This window comes from Oncorhynchus kisutch, linkage group LG6 (genome assembly GCF_002021735.2).
Source record: "Oncorhynchus kisutch isolate 150728-3 linkage group LG6, Okis_V2, whole genome shotgun sequence".
NCBI lineage: Eukaryota > Metazoa > Chordata > Actinopteri > Salmoniformes > Salmonidae > Oncorhynchus > Oncorhynchus kisutch.
The window spans coordinates 45,110,687-45,124,491 of NC_034179.2; the positions used below are offsets into that span (position 1 = coordinate 45,110,687).

Below are 13,805 nucleotides of genomic sequence, written 5' to 3' on the forward strand. Positions count from 1 at the left end.
GAGGTCTACAAATTATTTCTGAGTTCTTGGCTGATTTCTTTTGATTTTCCCATGATGTCAAGCAAAAAGGTACTGAGTTTGAAGGTAGGCCTTGAAATACATCCACAGGTACACCTCCAGTTGACTCAAATTATGTCAATTAGCCTATCAGAAGCTTCTAAAGCCACGGCATAATTTTCTGGAATTTTCCAAGCTGTTTAAATGTACAGTCAACTTAGTGTATGTAAACTTCTGACCCATTGGAATTGTGATACTGTGAATTATAGGTGAAATAATCTGTCTGTAAACAATTGTTGGAAAAATCACTTGTGTCATACACAAAGTAGATGTCCTAACCGATTTGCCAAAACGATAGTTTCTTCACAAGAAATTTGTGGACTGTTTGTAAAACGAGTTTTAATGACTACAACCTAAGTGTATGTACACTATACCTGCTGCTAGCTCACCTCACATCAAACCCTTACACCAAACTAGCTAAGGTAACTTAATAGATTCTTTGTCTGGTGTGTTTATCTTCAGTTGCCACTGTAAAGCTTGGCCCTAAATTCTGTTGCATGTTTTTGTCCCTTTACTTAACCTCCTGGTAGCTTTCTGGGGCTGAGGCTTTTGAGTTTTTGTTCGAGTTTGGTATTTCGGGGTATTTTATTAGGATCCCCATTAGCTGTTGCAAAAGCGGCAGCGACTCTTCCTGGGGTCCACACAAAACATAAAACATACAGAACATCAACAGACAAGAACAGCTCAAGGACAGAACTACATCAAAGTTGTTTTTTAAAGGTACACATAGCCTGCATATCAATACATACACAAACTATCTAGGTCAAATAGGGGAGAGGCGTTGTGCCGTGAGGTGACTTGCCTAGTTAAATATTTAAAAAAAACAGGTTAGAATTTGGTTTTCTGTTGATTTGCCATGTTTGTCTGATTCTATAAAACTCAGTCAAACTATCAAAAAAAAGTGGGACTCCCACTGTTTGTTATTCGCATACAAAACATATTATAGTGCTATTATGTCCATCACTCATGATTGCCATGGCAATAGTGAAAACACAACAGAGCTCAAAAGGCAGGAATGCCAAGTATGTTTTGCAAAGTCATCTGGCACAAATCTCCAATTTGATTTCCAATATTTATTATAGGAAACCCTCCCTGCTATTGTCATGTTCATTCTATAGAGCAAAGGTATTCAACTCTTAGCCTACGAGGTCCGTAGCCTGCTAGTTTTCAGTTCTACCTGATAATTAAATAGAATGGAATAAATGGAACCGAGTCAAACATGTTGTTTCCATATGTTTGATACACTTACATTACATTCCAGCCATTACAATGAGCCCGTCCTCCTATAGCTCCTCCCACCAGTCTCCTCTGGTAGCGACACTTCTGAATTGGTCCCTGTTTGACATTCACCTATAAGAAAAAGTTCCTCCCATTGTGTTTAAGGTTTTACCCAAGACAGTACAATATGAAGACAGAAACTGATTTTCCAATAGATAGCCTACTTAGCCTGCTGGTTTTCAGTTCTACCTGATAATTAAATGGAATGGAATAAATGGAACACTACGTTGGCTAGCTAAGATCATGCGCATAGACAGTCATCCGCTCTAACGGTCGTCTCGCGCTGAACTGCGCATATGCAGACTGTCAAATCAAGGCTCTCCTTCAATATAAAGTTGTTTTTGACGAAAGCTTGTCAGTTTGAAAATAACTTATCTAAATTACTTCACAAACCCCAAACACCGGCCTGGTCTGCTTGGTCTGCTTCGCAAGCGTTCCCGGAAGTATCGCGATGTTGCGCCTCTGGGTTTAGAAACTCTGTGGTTTTACTGCCACTCCGATACCTCTCCTTTGCTCTCTCTCTCTCTCAATATTCCCATCCCCCCACTTTGTGTGGATGTCGACGTTACCAAAACGCTACTTAGAGAACCCACCGAAGTAAACCTTGGAGAAAACAGCCAGCACTGATCAAGGGAAAACAGTGACAACACCGAACTCGGCATATAATTAAAGGCAAGGTGCTCCACGATAACAAATTCCCTTTGACATTTGGTGAGTTTGATATTATAACTTGATCTAATATTTTAGACAGATGTGCCCTGAGAATGTAAATATATAGATTTGCTATGCATATATAAAATATGTAATGGTCATGCATGGTTAAAAATATTACAGATGGATGAACTAGGCTACACGTTGCACGCCATAGATCCAAGGGCAAAGAAAACAAGACAATAGTGTTTGTGTGTAGCAATGCGGCTTGATGTGTGCAACAATGTAGCCTTATCGCGGTTGCAACGGCTTTGGATCTAAATGATGCATTGTAAAACATGACAGGGACCGAGAGTGAGTGCAAAGGAATTACTGCCGACCTCTTGTCCCGGCTATACATTTTTCCTACTCATGCAGCAACATTTCGGCTGTTGGTAAAGGTTCGTGCTGCTCAAAATGGTGTCGGGACGTTGAATGTGTGACATAAAAAAAAACAAGTACATTTCTGAGCGCTGTAATTATTTCAGGACCGCGTCCACATGATAGAGAGGACAGATAAGGAAAACTATTTATTTCACTTTCTCACATCATCTGAATCCATGTCAATATTTCAGTTTGATATAGGACAGGAGCTGACATTCATTGATGTGTTGTAGACCTATGCGTGCAATAGCTGCCAGGGAAATGTTTTGTTATTACTTTTCTCTATTTCCGGTGGTGATTATGCTTTTGGAAAGTAGGCTAGTACGATGGCAAAATAGCCCCTTAAGTAGCTATGAAGTATGAAATAGGCCTAGGTGGGCAAATTGTGAAAAAAAATAGGCCTATGATCAAATCTAAACTGTTCAGTGATAATAATAAAACGCCTAATATTCATAATATAAGCATGCATAATAAAAATGATACTGTAATAACACTACAATATAACGAGAATAAGAATAATACCAAAAATATTGTAGTTGTGATTTTCATTTTGGAGGAACAGATCACTGGCCAATAGCCTGTTGCATGTCCAAACAATTCACATTTTGAAAAATGTAGATGTCATTTGCTGCTGCTTTAGAGAGGATGAGCAATCGTTAACAAAACCAAATATGTTGCTTTATTGACAATGTCCTTTGCTTTAGGACTTTAAAACCATAATTTAGGCCTGTGTAGGCTTGCCACCTTTGTGCATCTGAAATGGCACCCTATCCCTACATAGTGCACTACGTTTGACTAGAGCCCTATGTGGAGCCTTAAGGGGATGTTAGTAAGACGACACAAGGGGTGCATCTGAAATGGCACCCTTGGGCTAGGGGAATAGGGTGCCATTTTGGATGCACACCTTGTGTTTGGTTGGTAACACCCCTTTATTGTTCTGGAAGGACAGGATGGACTGGCATGAGTGTCATCTTTATATTGTTGATGTTGATTGATGAAACCTCAGAATCCATATAGACTTGTCTCTTGCCTTAGATTTAGTGTAAAGAAAATGCAAGCATCTGTATTTGAGATCTATCCCTTTCACTGTGCACTGGTAGCTACACTTGCAGTTACTTATACTTGCAGATACTACAGTTAACTGATGTAGCTTACAGGAAGGGCTAGATAGAGATTTGGGGGTATATCAACTACTTTCAATGTTGTTTTCAATTGCCAAGTACTGTATCTGCAGTGATATAACCCACTACACTCCTCCTGCCTCTCCTGGCTTTATCAAACCATGGATGTGCTTCACAATCACCCCTTGGGCTCTCCCTGCCTTTACCAACAACACAAGGGAGGGAGCGAGAGAAAATAATGACTGAGCAGAGCAATAGAGGAGAACGAGAGAGAGTGATGAACCAACATGCCCGCGGCTATGACCAACTGAACAATTCCCCTGTCTCTGTCTTTGAAGGCACCCCAGGGATGTTGAGGATTTTTTTCTTTGCTGTTTTTTCTTCAAATGTTTTATTTATATCCCACTTTATCTCTCCACGCTGTGTATGTGTCTTTCTAGTTGGTTTACCTGAGGCTGATGGGGATCTCCAAAGCTCACTGAGTCATGCAGCAAGGCCTAGGGCAGAGGCACTGAGACTAGTCTAGCTTAATGTCTCAATGTCACAAACGGCTTTTTTTGTGGTTTGTTTCACATCTACCATAAAGCGAATCTACAGAGATGACTTGTAAAAATGTAATGAAAACTCAGAGATGACTGCATTGGGATAGCACTGGACACTGCGAACAGACACATTGGCAATGCAGGGCATTGTGGGATTTGTAGTTTGGTGTGAAAAGGCTCATGCTGTCCTCACCACAGGACTGAAAGTCACATCAAACATGATGCCCCACATGGTCATGAACCTGAAGACATCCTTCAGTGCAGCAGAGCCATGTTCAATAGGCAAACATTGTGGAACATTTTAGATAGAAATGACATGAATCCCTATTCTACCCGTCAGAGGCATGTTTGTTCTACATAACATATTTCTACCTGAACGGTCCAGTTCCACTTCGTTGTGGCCTGCAGAACATGTTCCAGGTGTACACTGTGGCGTAGTATTGTGTCGCGCGAGGTGAATCTGCTGCTCCACCATCTGTGAGTGCGGGTGCTGCTGTGTGATCTGCCGGGCTCAAGAGGGCAGTGAGACAAAACACACCACAGCGATGTAGAGATGCTCCAATGTAATGAAAACTCTGTGGAAAGGCACTTGTTCCCATGTTACTGTTTTAATGTGTCTAAATGGCTGATTTCTTCATTAATGATACACCGTTTCTCATTGTTTAATGACTAATCGTTTAATGTCTCGTGTAGCTCAGTTGGTTGAGCATGCAAGGGTTGTGGGTTCAATTCCCATGGGGGACCAATACAAAAAAAGTATGAAAATGAATGCACTCACTACTGTAAGTCACTCTGGATAAGAGCATCTGCTAAATGACTAAAATGTCAAATGTAAAAATGACTAAGGCCTACCCTGTTCCACCATGTCATGTTAAAACGGTTGTTTCTGCAAGTCCTTTATCTGGATACGTACATAGTATATTGTAATTCATGTGTTGTTGGCCAGTGGCCAGGCTGTTTGTAGTGAAAGGCACAGTGCTGTAAAGTTGCTTTGAAGTTTTATCCGCTAATAGTTATAGTTAAGATTGGAAGAGGGGGAGCTGATCATTAATCTGTACTTAGGGGAAATTCAATCGCAGAGTGAAGGGGAGGGGTCAGGTCAGTAGGAGGATTGGACCCGGCATCAGGAAGCTGATTGGCCCGTTGCTCGGTCCTCTGGGACAGATGTGTCAGAGGGAATCTGAACTCGCTCTCACCTTAGGTAGCCCTGGGCCGCTGAAACAAGTCTCCACACACGCATACTGTCACACGCACAACCCAAACACACAGCAGGCAAAAACACTTGCATTTGCAACTCTCACACACACACACACACACACAAGTTCTTTCTCTCTCTAACACACGCAAAGTGCACACACTCTCTCACACATTCACTGACTATACAAAACATTAAACACCTGCTCTTTCCTTTACATAGATTGGCCAGGTGAATCCAGGTGCAAGCTATTGTAAGAATATTTCCTATGTTTCTCACCCTGATTTGCTTTGGCGTCTGTGTTATTGAAGGGTAACATCAACTGCTAACACTGATCCCTTATTGATGTCACTTTTAAAATCTACTCCAATCAGTGTTGATGAAAGGGAGGAGACAAGTTAAAGAAGGATTTTTAAGCCTTGCGATGTGGATTGTGTATGTGTGCCATTCAGAAGGTGAATGGGTAAGACATAAGCATTTAAGTGCATTTGAACGGGGGATGGTAGTAGGTGCCAGGCGCACTGGTTTGTGTCAAGAACTACAACGCAGCTTGATTTTTCACGCTCAACCATTTCCTGTGTGTATCAAGAATAATCCACCACTGGCCTCCCGGGTGGCGCAGTGGTTAAGGGCACTGTACTGCAGCGCCAGCTGTGCCACCAGACTGTCGTAACCGCGCCCAGACTCTGTCGTAACCGGCCGCGACCGGAAGTCCTAGGGGCGACGCACAATTGGCCTAGCGTCGTCCGGGTTAGGCAGGGCTTGGCCGGTAGGGATATCCTTGTCTCGTCGCGCACCAGCGACTCCTGTGGCGGGCAGGGCGCAGTGTGCGCTAACCAAGGTTGCTAGGTGCACAGTGTTTCCTCTGACACAGTGGTGCGGTTGGCTTCCGGGTTGGATGCGCGCTGTGTTAAGAAGCAGTGCGGCTTGGTTGGGTTGTGCATCGGAGGATGCATTACTTTCAACCCTCGTCTCTCCCGAGCCCGTACGGGAGTTGTAGCGATGAGACAAGATAGTAGCTACTAAAACAATTGGATAACACGAAAAAGGGCAACAAAAAAAAGAAGAATAATCCACCACTCAAAGGACATCCAGCCAACTTGACACAACTGTGGGAAGCATTGGAGACATGGGCCAGCATCCCTGTGGGTTGAGTCCATGCCCCAATGAGGGGGTGCAACTCAGTATTGGGAAGATATTCCTAATATTTGGTATACTCAGTGTGCATACACACCTCAAAGTTATGAGGCGTGCAGGCTCACAGTGAAGAGAGAAGTCTCTTGGCTGACTGCTGGCTGAGGAATAATTTTCTCCGGGAGGAGAGCCATCTTGAGATGGTTTCTATTCTCAAAATTGAGGAGAGAGAGAAATTGCGATTCCTTGGCGGGTTCTATGCGGGCTCTAGTTAAAACTAGTGCACTATATAGGAAATAGGGTGCCATTTCGGATGCATCGTAATCCCCTCTCTCTCTCCACAGCCCTGCAGTTCCTGTAACTGCTCTGTTTTGCTGTAAAGGAGGCACAAAAAACTCACCCCTCTCTACCGCTGACGTCATGTGTTCACTCCTTTCCTGTCTTCCTCTCTTCCTCTAACCTCCACATGTTCATTTGAGCCCCTCCCTTCATTTGTGTGCTGTGTTTTGATGCAGAGCTGAGGAGCTGACAGACACAGGGTTATTTTCTATGGGGGAGATCTGCTGGAATGTGTGTACAGAATTCTCCGCTGCTGTTCCGTAGGCCTCCTCCTGTGGAATGATGGAATGTCGGAGTTGTTCTTTTGGAATGTTGTACCTCTGAACCCTGTCGAGGAGGCTGCCAAAGGGTGTGTGTTCGAGTCTACAATGACTCCGTAACATGCCCATAGGATTAGGGCTGTGGCGGTCACAACATTTTGCCGGCTGGTGATTGTCAAGCAAATAACGGTCGGTCTCACGGTAATTGACCATTTAACATAAACACATTTAGCATCTCTTTGCTTACACACACAGCCTCGAGGCATTTTAAAAAGTCTAATAATTACAGTTGAAGTCAGAAGTTCACATACACTTATGTTGGAGTCATTAAAACTCATTTTTCAACCACTCCACACATTTCTTGTTTACAAACTATAGATTTGGCAAGTCGGTTAGGACATCTACTTTGTGCATGACACAAGTAATTTTTCTTACAATTGTTTACAGACAGATTATTTCACTTATAATTCACTGTGTCACAATTCCAGTGGGTCAGAAGTTTACATACACTAAGTTGACTGTGCCTTTAAACAGCTTGGAAAATTCCAGAAAAGGATGTTATGGCTTTAGAAGCTTCTGATAGGCTCATTGACATAATTTGAGTCAATTGGAAGTGTACCTGTGGATGTATTTCAAGGCTTACCTTCAAACTCAGTGCCTCTTTGCTTGACATCATGGGAAAATCAAAAGAAATCAGGCCAGACCTCAGAAAACAAATTGTAGACCTCCACAAGTCTGGTTCATTCTTGGGAGCAATTTCCAAATGCCTGAAGGTACCACGTTCTTCTGTACAAACAATAGTATGCAAGTATAAACACCATGGGACCACGCAGCTGTCATACCGCTCAGGAAGGAGATGCATTCTGTCTCCTAGAGATGAACGTACTGTGGTACGAAAAGTGGAAATCAATCCCAGAACAACAGTAAAGGACCTTGTGAAGAAGCTGGAGGAAACGGGGACAAAAGTATCTATATCCACAGTAAAACGAGTTCTATATCGACATACAGTGGGGCAAAAAAGTGTTTAGTCAGCCACCAATTGTGCAAGTTCTCCCACTTAAAAATGAGAGAGGCCTGTAATTTTCATCATAGGTACACTTCAACTATGACAGACAAAATGAGAAAAAAATCCAGAAAATCACATTGTAGGATTTTTAATGAATTTATTTGCAAATTATGGTGGAAAATAAGTATTTTGGAAAATGTCCTCTGGTCTGATGAAACAAAAATAGAACCGTTTGGCCATAATGACCATCTTTATATTTGGAGGAAAAAGGGGGATGCTTGCAAACTGAAGAACACCATCCCAACCGTGAAGCACAGGGGTGGCAGCATCATGTTGTGGGGGTGCTTTGCTGCAGGAGGGGCTGGTGCACTTCACAAAATAGATGGCATCATGAGGTAGGAAAATGATGTGGATATATTGAAGCAACATCTCAAGACATCAGTGAGGAAGTTAAAGCTTGGTCACAAATGGGTCTTCCAAATGGACAATGACCCCAATCATATTTAATGGCAATGCTACAAAATACTAATTGGTTGTATGTAAACTTCTGACCCACTGGGAATGTGATGAAAGAAATACATCTGAAATAAATAATTCTCTCTCCTATTATTCTGGCATTTCACATTCTTAAAATAAAGTGGTGATCCTAACTGACCTAAGACAGGGAATTTTTACTAGGATTAAATGTCAGGAATTGTGAAAAACTGAGTTTAAATGTATTTGGCTAAGGTGTATCTAAACTTCCGACTTCAACTGTACTTGTAATGTAGCCTACACCTTCACAATAAATCCAATATATATTTTAGACGGGTTTAAAGAAGCATGATATGAAGAAAATGTCTATTTCAGAAGAAAATAATAGCATAGAGTAGGGCTGGATGATATGGCCAAAATCTCATATCCTGATTATAGGTAATTTCATATCCCGTTAACGATACATATCACAATATAGCACATTTTCTGTAAATTCAATGAATAAATAGTTTATCTTAAATTACCACTTGTAAAGGCCTATTTCTTATTAGATTTTGAATTATTTTCAACAAATGAAAAGGTACTTACTCATATTTGATTATTTTATTTAGAACCTGTGCAAATTTTCAATTGAGCATGTAACAAAATATGAATATCTGAAATGGGTAAATAGAAAACACTTAAAATATATACACTGCTCAAAAAAATAAAGGAAACACTTAAACAACACAATGTAACTCCAAGTCAATCACACTTCTGTGAAATCAAACTGTCACTCTTAGGAGGCAACACTGATTGACACATTTCACATGCTGTTGTGCAAATGGAATAGACAACAGGTGGAAATTATAGGCAATTAGCAAGACACCCCCCAATAAAGGAGTGGTTCTGCAGGTGGGGACCACAGACCACTTCTCAGTTCCTATGCTTCCTGGCTGATGTTTTGGTCACTTTTGAATGCTGGCGGTGCTTTCACTCTAGTGGTAGCATGAGACGGAGTCTACAACCCACACAAGTGGCTCAGGTAGTGCAGCTCATCCAGGATGGAACATCAATGCGAGCTGTGGCAAGAAGGTTTGCTGTGTCTGTCAGCGTAGTGTCCAGAGCATGGAGGCGCTACCAGGAGACAGGCCAGTACATCAGGAGACGTGGAGGAGGCCGTAGGAGGGAAACAACCCAGCAGCAGGACCGCTACCTCCGCCTTTGTGCAAGGAGGAGCACTGCCAGAGCCCTGCAAATTGACCTCCAGCAGGCCACAAATGTGCATGTGTCTGCTCAAACTGTCAGAAACAGACTCCATGAGGGTGGTATGAGGGCCCGACGTCCACATGGTGGGGGTTGTGCTTTCAGCCCAACACCATGCAGGACGTTTGGCATTTGCCAGAGAACACCAAGATTGGCAAATTTGCCACTGGTGCCCTGTGCTCTTCACAGATGAAAGCTCACACTGAGCACATGTGACAGACGTGACAGTCTGGAGACGCCGTGGAGAACGTTCTGCTGCCTGCAACATCCTCCAGCATGACCGGTTTGGCGGTGGGTCAGTCATGGTGTGGGGTGGCTTTTCTTTGGGGGGACGCGCAGCCCTCCATGTGCTCGCCAGAGGTAGCCTGACTGCCATTAGGTACCGAGATGAGATCCTCAGACCCCTTGTGAGACCATATGCTGGTGCGGTTGGCCCTGGGTTCCTCATAATGCAAGACAATGCTAGACCTCATGTGGCTGGAAGGTGTCAGCAGTTCCTGCAAGAGGAAGGTATTGATGCTATGGACTGGCCCGCCCGTTCCCCAGACCTGAATCCAATTGAGCACATCTGGGACATCATGTCTCGCTCCATCCACCAACTCTACGTTGCACCACAGACTGTCCAGGAGTTGGCGACGCTTTAGTCCAGGTCAGGGAGGAGATCCCTCAGGAGACCATCCGCCACCTCATCAGGAGCATGCCCAAGCGTTGTAGGGAGGTCATACAGGCACGTGGAGGCCACACAAACTACTGAGCCTCATTTTGACTTGTTTTAAGGACATTACATCAAAGTTGGATCAGCCTGTAGTGTGGTTTTCCACTTTAAATTTTGAGTGTGACTCCAAATCCAGACCTCCATGGGTTGATAAATTAGATTTCCATTGATAATTTTTGATTTTGTTGTCAGCACATTCAACTATGTAAAGAAAAAAGTATTTAATAAGAATATTTCATTCATTCAGATCTAGGATGTGTTATTTTAGTGTTCCCTTTATTTTGAGCAGTGTATATTGTCATATCGCCCAGCCCTAGCATAGTTGTCCTTATGTTAGGTACTGTGATGGCTATGCCCAATGGCTGTTGGCTACACTAGTTAATTTATCAGACAAGTTTAGAATTCCATGGAATATTTTGTTGTTTTATAGTATGACGGATACAATTGAACAAAGCTGAATAAAATATATATTTTCTCCAAACGATTTGAGGGAGTGCGCACATGCGGTTAACCAATAAATAGGTACTCCTATATGCTTAATTTAGAGTTATTCATGTAACTTGTTCTACAAACGTTGGGCTATATGTATTGATTTTTAATACATTGTAAGGCTGCATGATGAAACTCTAATGATGATTTGGTAGGCTACTAATGACCAGCATCAGAGCTTGGAGAAGCCTAATTACCGTGACTAAATGGTAATGTGGAATTTGACAGCCTTCATGACTTGTGACCGCCGGTGTGACGTTGATACGGTCACCACAACAGCCCTACCTAGGATGCCTATCGGCTCTTAACCTGTAGGGTCATAGCTTTGTCTCCATAGGTACAGCCAGGTATGTCAAAATAGACAAATCTCTACTTTACAATTCTACTAATTTCTCATCACTTATAGTTGAGGATTCAGCACTGGACCTCAACAAAAAGAAAAACTATGGAGTGAGCTCGGAAAACATTGTTTGCTTTGACCCGATCGATCATAAGTCACTCTCTCCCTCTTGCTCTGCCATTTTGTTTACCTTGATCCAAGTGTCAGCGTCTGAGGAAACTAGAACAGTTTCTGTCGTGCTTCCCATGGCTGGTAAACACTTGTTTGCCGTCAGGGAGAGAGAAGTTAAGAATTAATTATCTCCTTCTTGGGAGGCACTCTTGTGTTCGATACATGGGGCCTGGCGACAGACAGCCCACAGCAATCAGGAGTAGAGTAGTCCTGGCTGCAACGCATTCCAATCATGCACGGCTACGCTACAACGCTCCCCCAATGCTCCTACAAAGTTCTGGAGCTTGGTGTGCAATAGTGTTCTACACTCCAGTCGTCTCTCCTCTACATCTATTAAAGTGTTGCTCTCAGTGGTGTGTGCTACTAAACGGAGAATATAAAAGGCAATAGATGGTGCTGGGTGATAGGGTGAGGAATGAGTAATTCTGGGAGGTTCTGAAGGTAGGCTATCAGAATTGTGCAAATCATCACATTGACCTTCTAACCTGGCTGTGCTAAATATCAAGGTATTATCCTGGATGGGATCAGATCTATGTAGATGTATGCTATACACAGTAGAGGTCGACCGATTAATCAGAATGGCCGATTTAATTAGGGCCGATTTTTCAGGTTTTCATAACAATCGGAAATCGGTATTTTTGGATGCCTATTTTTATTTTTTAATAGATATTTTTTACACCTTTTTATTTTACTAGGCAAGTCAGTTAAGAACACATTCTTATTTTCAATGACGGCCTAGGAACGGTGGGTTTACTGCCTTGTTCAGGGGCAGAAAGACAGATTTTTACCTTGTCAGCTCTGGGATTCAATCTTGCAACCTTACGGTTAACCAGTCCAACTCTCTAACCACCTGCCTCTCATTGCACTCCACGAGGAGCCTGCCTGTTACGCGAATGCAGTAGAAGCCAAGGTAAGTTGCTAGCTAGCATTAATCCTATCTTATGAAAAACAATCAATCAATCATAATCACTAGTTATAACTACACATGGTTGATGATTATTACTAGTTTATCTAGCGTGTCCTGCGTTGTATATAATCGATGCAACGCTGGGGGATGATTTAACAAAAGTGCATTTGCGAAAAAAGCACACTCGTTGGACGACTGTACCTAACCATAAACACCAATGCCTTTCTTAAAATCAATACACAGAAGTATATATTTTTAAACCTGCATATTTAGCTAAAAGAAATCCAGGTTAGCAGGCAATATTAACTAGGTGAAATTGTGTCACTTCTCTTGCTTTCATTGCACGCAGAGTCAGGGTATATGCAACAGTTTGGGCAGCCTGGCTCATTGCGAACTAATTTGTCAGAATTGTACGTAATTATGACATGACATTGAAGGATGTACAATATAACAAGAATATTTAGACGTAGGGATGCCACCCGTTAGATAAAATATGGAACGGTCCCGTATTTCACTGAAATAATAATGTTTTTGAAATTATAGTGTAATGGTTTTCTTCTGGGGAAAGAGAGGCGGACAAAAATGCAGCGTAGTTAGTTTTGTACACCTTTAATAAAGATGAAAGTACAACAATCTACAAAACAAGAAACGTGAAAAAACCAAAACAGTCCTATCTGGTGCCACAAAGACAGGAACAATCACCCACAAAACCCAACACAAAAAAGGCTACCTAAATATGGTTCCCAATCAGAGGCAATGACTAACACCTGCCTCTGATTGAGAACCATATTAGTCCAAACATAGAAATAGACAAACCAGACACACAACAGAATGCTCACATCCTGACCAACACTAAAACAAGGAAAACACACACGAACGATGGTCAGAACGTGACAGATCGTTTCTAGATTTTACCATATTATAATATAAAATATCAAAAAAATCGGCTGATTAATTGGTATAGGCTTTTTCTGGTCCTCCAATAATCGGTATTGGCGTTGAAAAATCATTATCGGTCGACCTCTAATACACAGTATTATAAACTGGGTGGTTCGAGCCCTGAATACTGATTGGCTGACAGATGTGGTAAATCAGACCATATATCATGGGTAAACATGTATTTTTACTGCTCTAATTACGTTGGTAACCAGTTTATAATAGCAATAAGGGACCTCTGGGGTTTGTGGTATTTTGCCAATATACCACGTCTAAGGGCTGTATCCAGGCACTCTGCATTGCGTCGGGCTTAAAAACAGCCCTTAGTCATGGTATATTGGCCATATACCACACCTCCTCGGGTCTTATTGCTTAAATACACTCTGGTGGCATGGCTTTCAAGTGTCATGGATCATTAAATTCAATTATATTGCTTTGTTTGGTTTCCTTCCACCCACAGTTTTTTTTGCATTTGCGCATCTGTCATGCTGTTACGTGTGCTCTGTGCTTCTACTTTAGAGG

The 13,805-nt window shown here is 42.3% G+C and overlaps 1 protein-coding gene across 6 annotated transcripts in view; it reads left to right on the forward strand.

The window, feature by feature from the left end:
• LOC109887560 (protein FAM168A) overlaps positions 1–13,805 on the forward strand; it is a 96,943-nt gene that overhangs the window by 25,807 nt on the left and 57,331 nt on the right. Inside the window, exon 1 of one of the 6 annotated variants that reach the window (XM_031826794.1) lies at positions 1,698–2,046. The exons of 1 other annotated variant lie outside the window; for it this stretch is intronic. The gene's annotated coding sequence lies outside the window, so the exon portion shown is untranslated. Of the gene's footprint in view, positions 1–1,697; positions 2,047–12,186; positions 12,351–13,805 lie in introns of those variants that run through there. 4 more of the 6 variants (XM_031826798.1, XM_031826796.1, XM_031826795.1 and 1 more) reach the window with 4 other exon arrangements.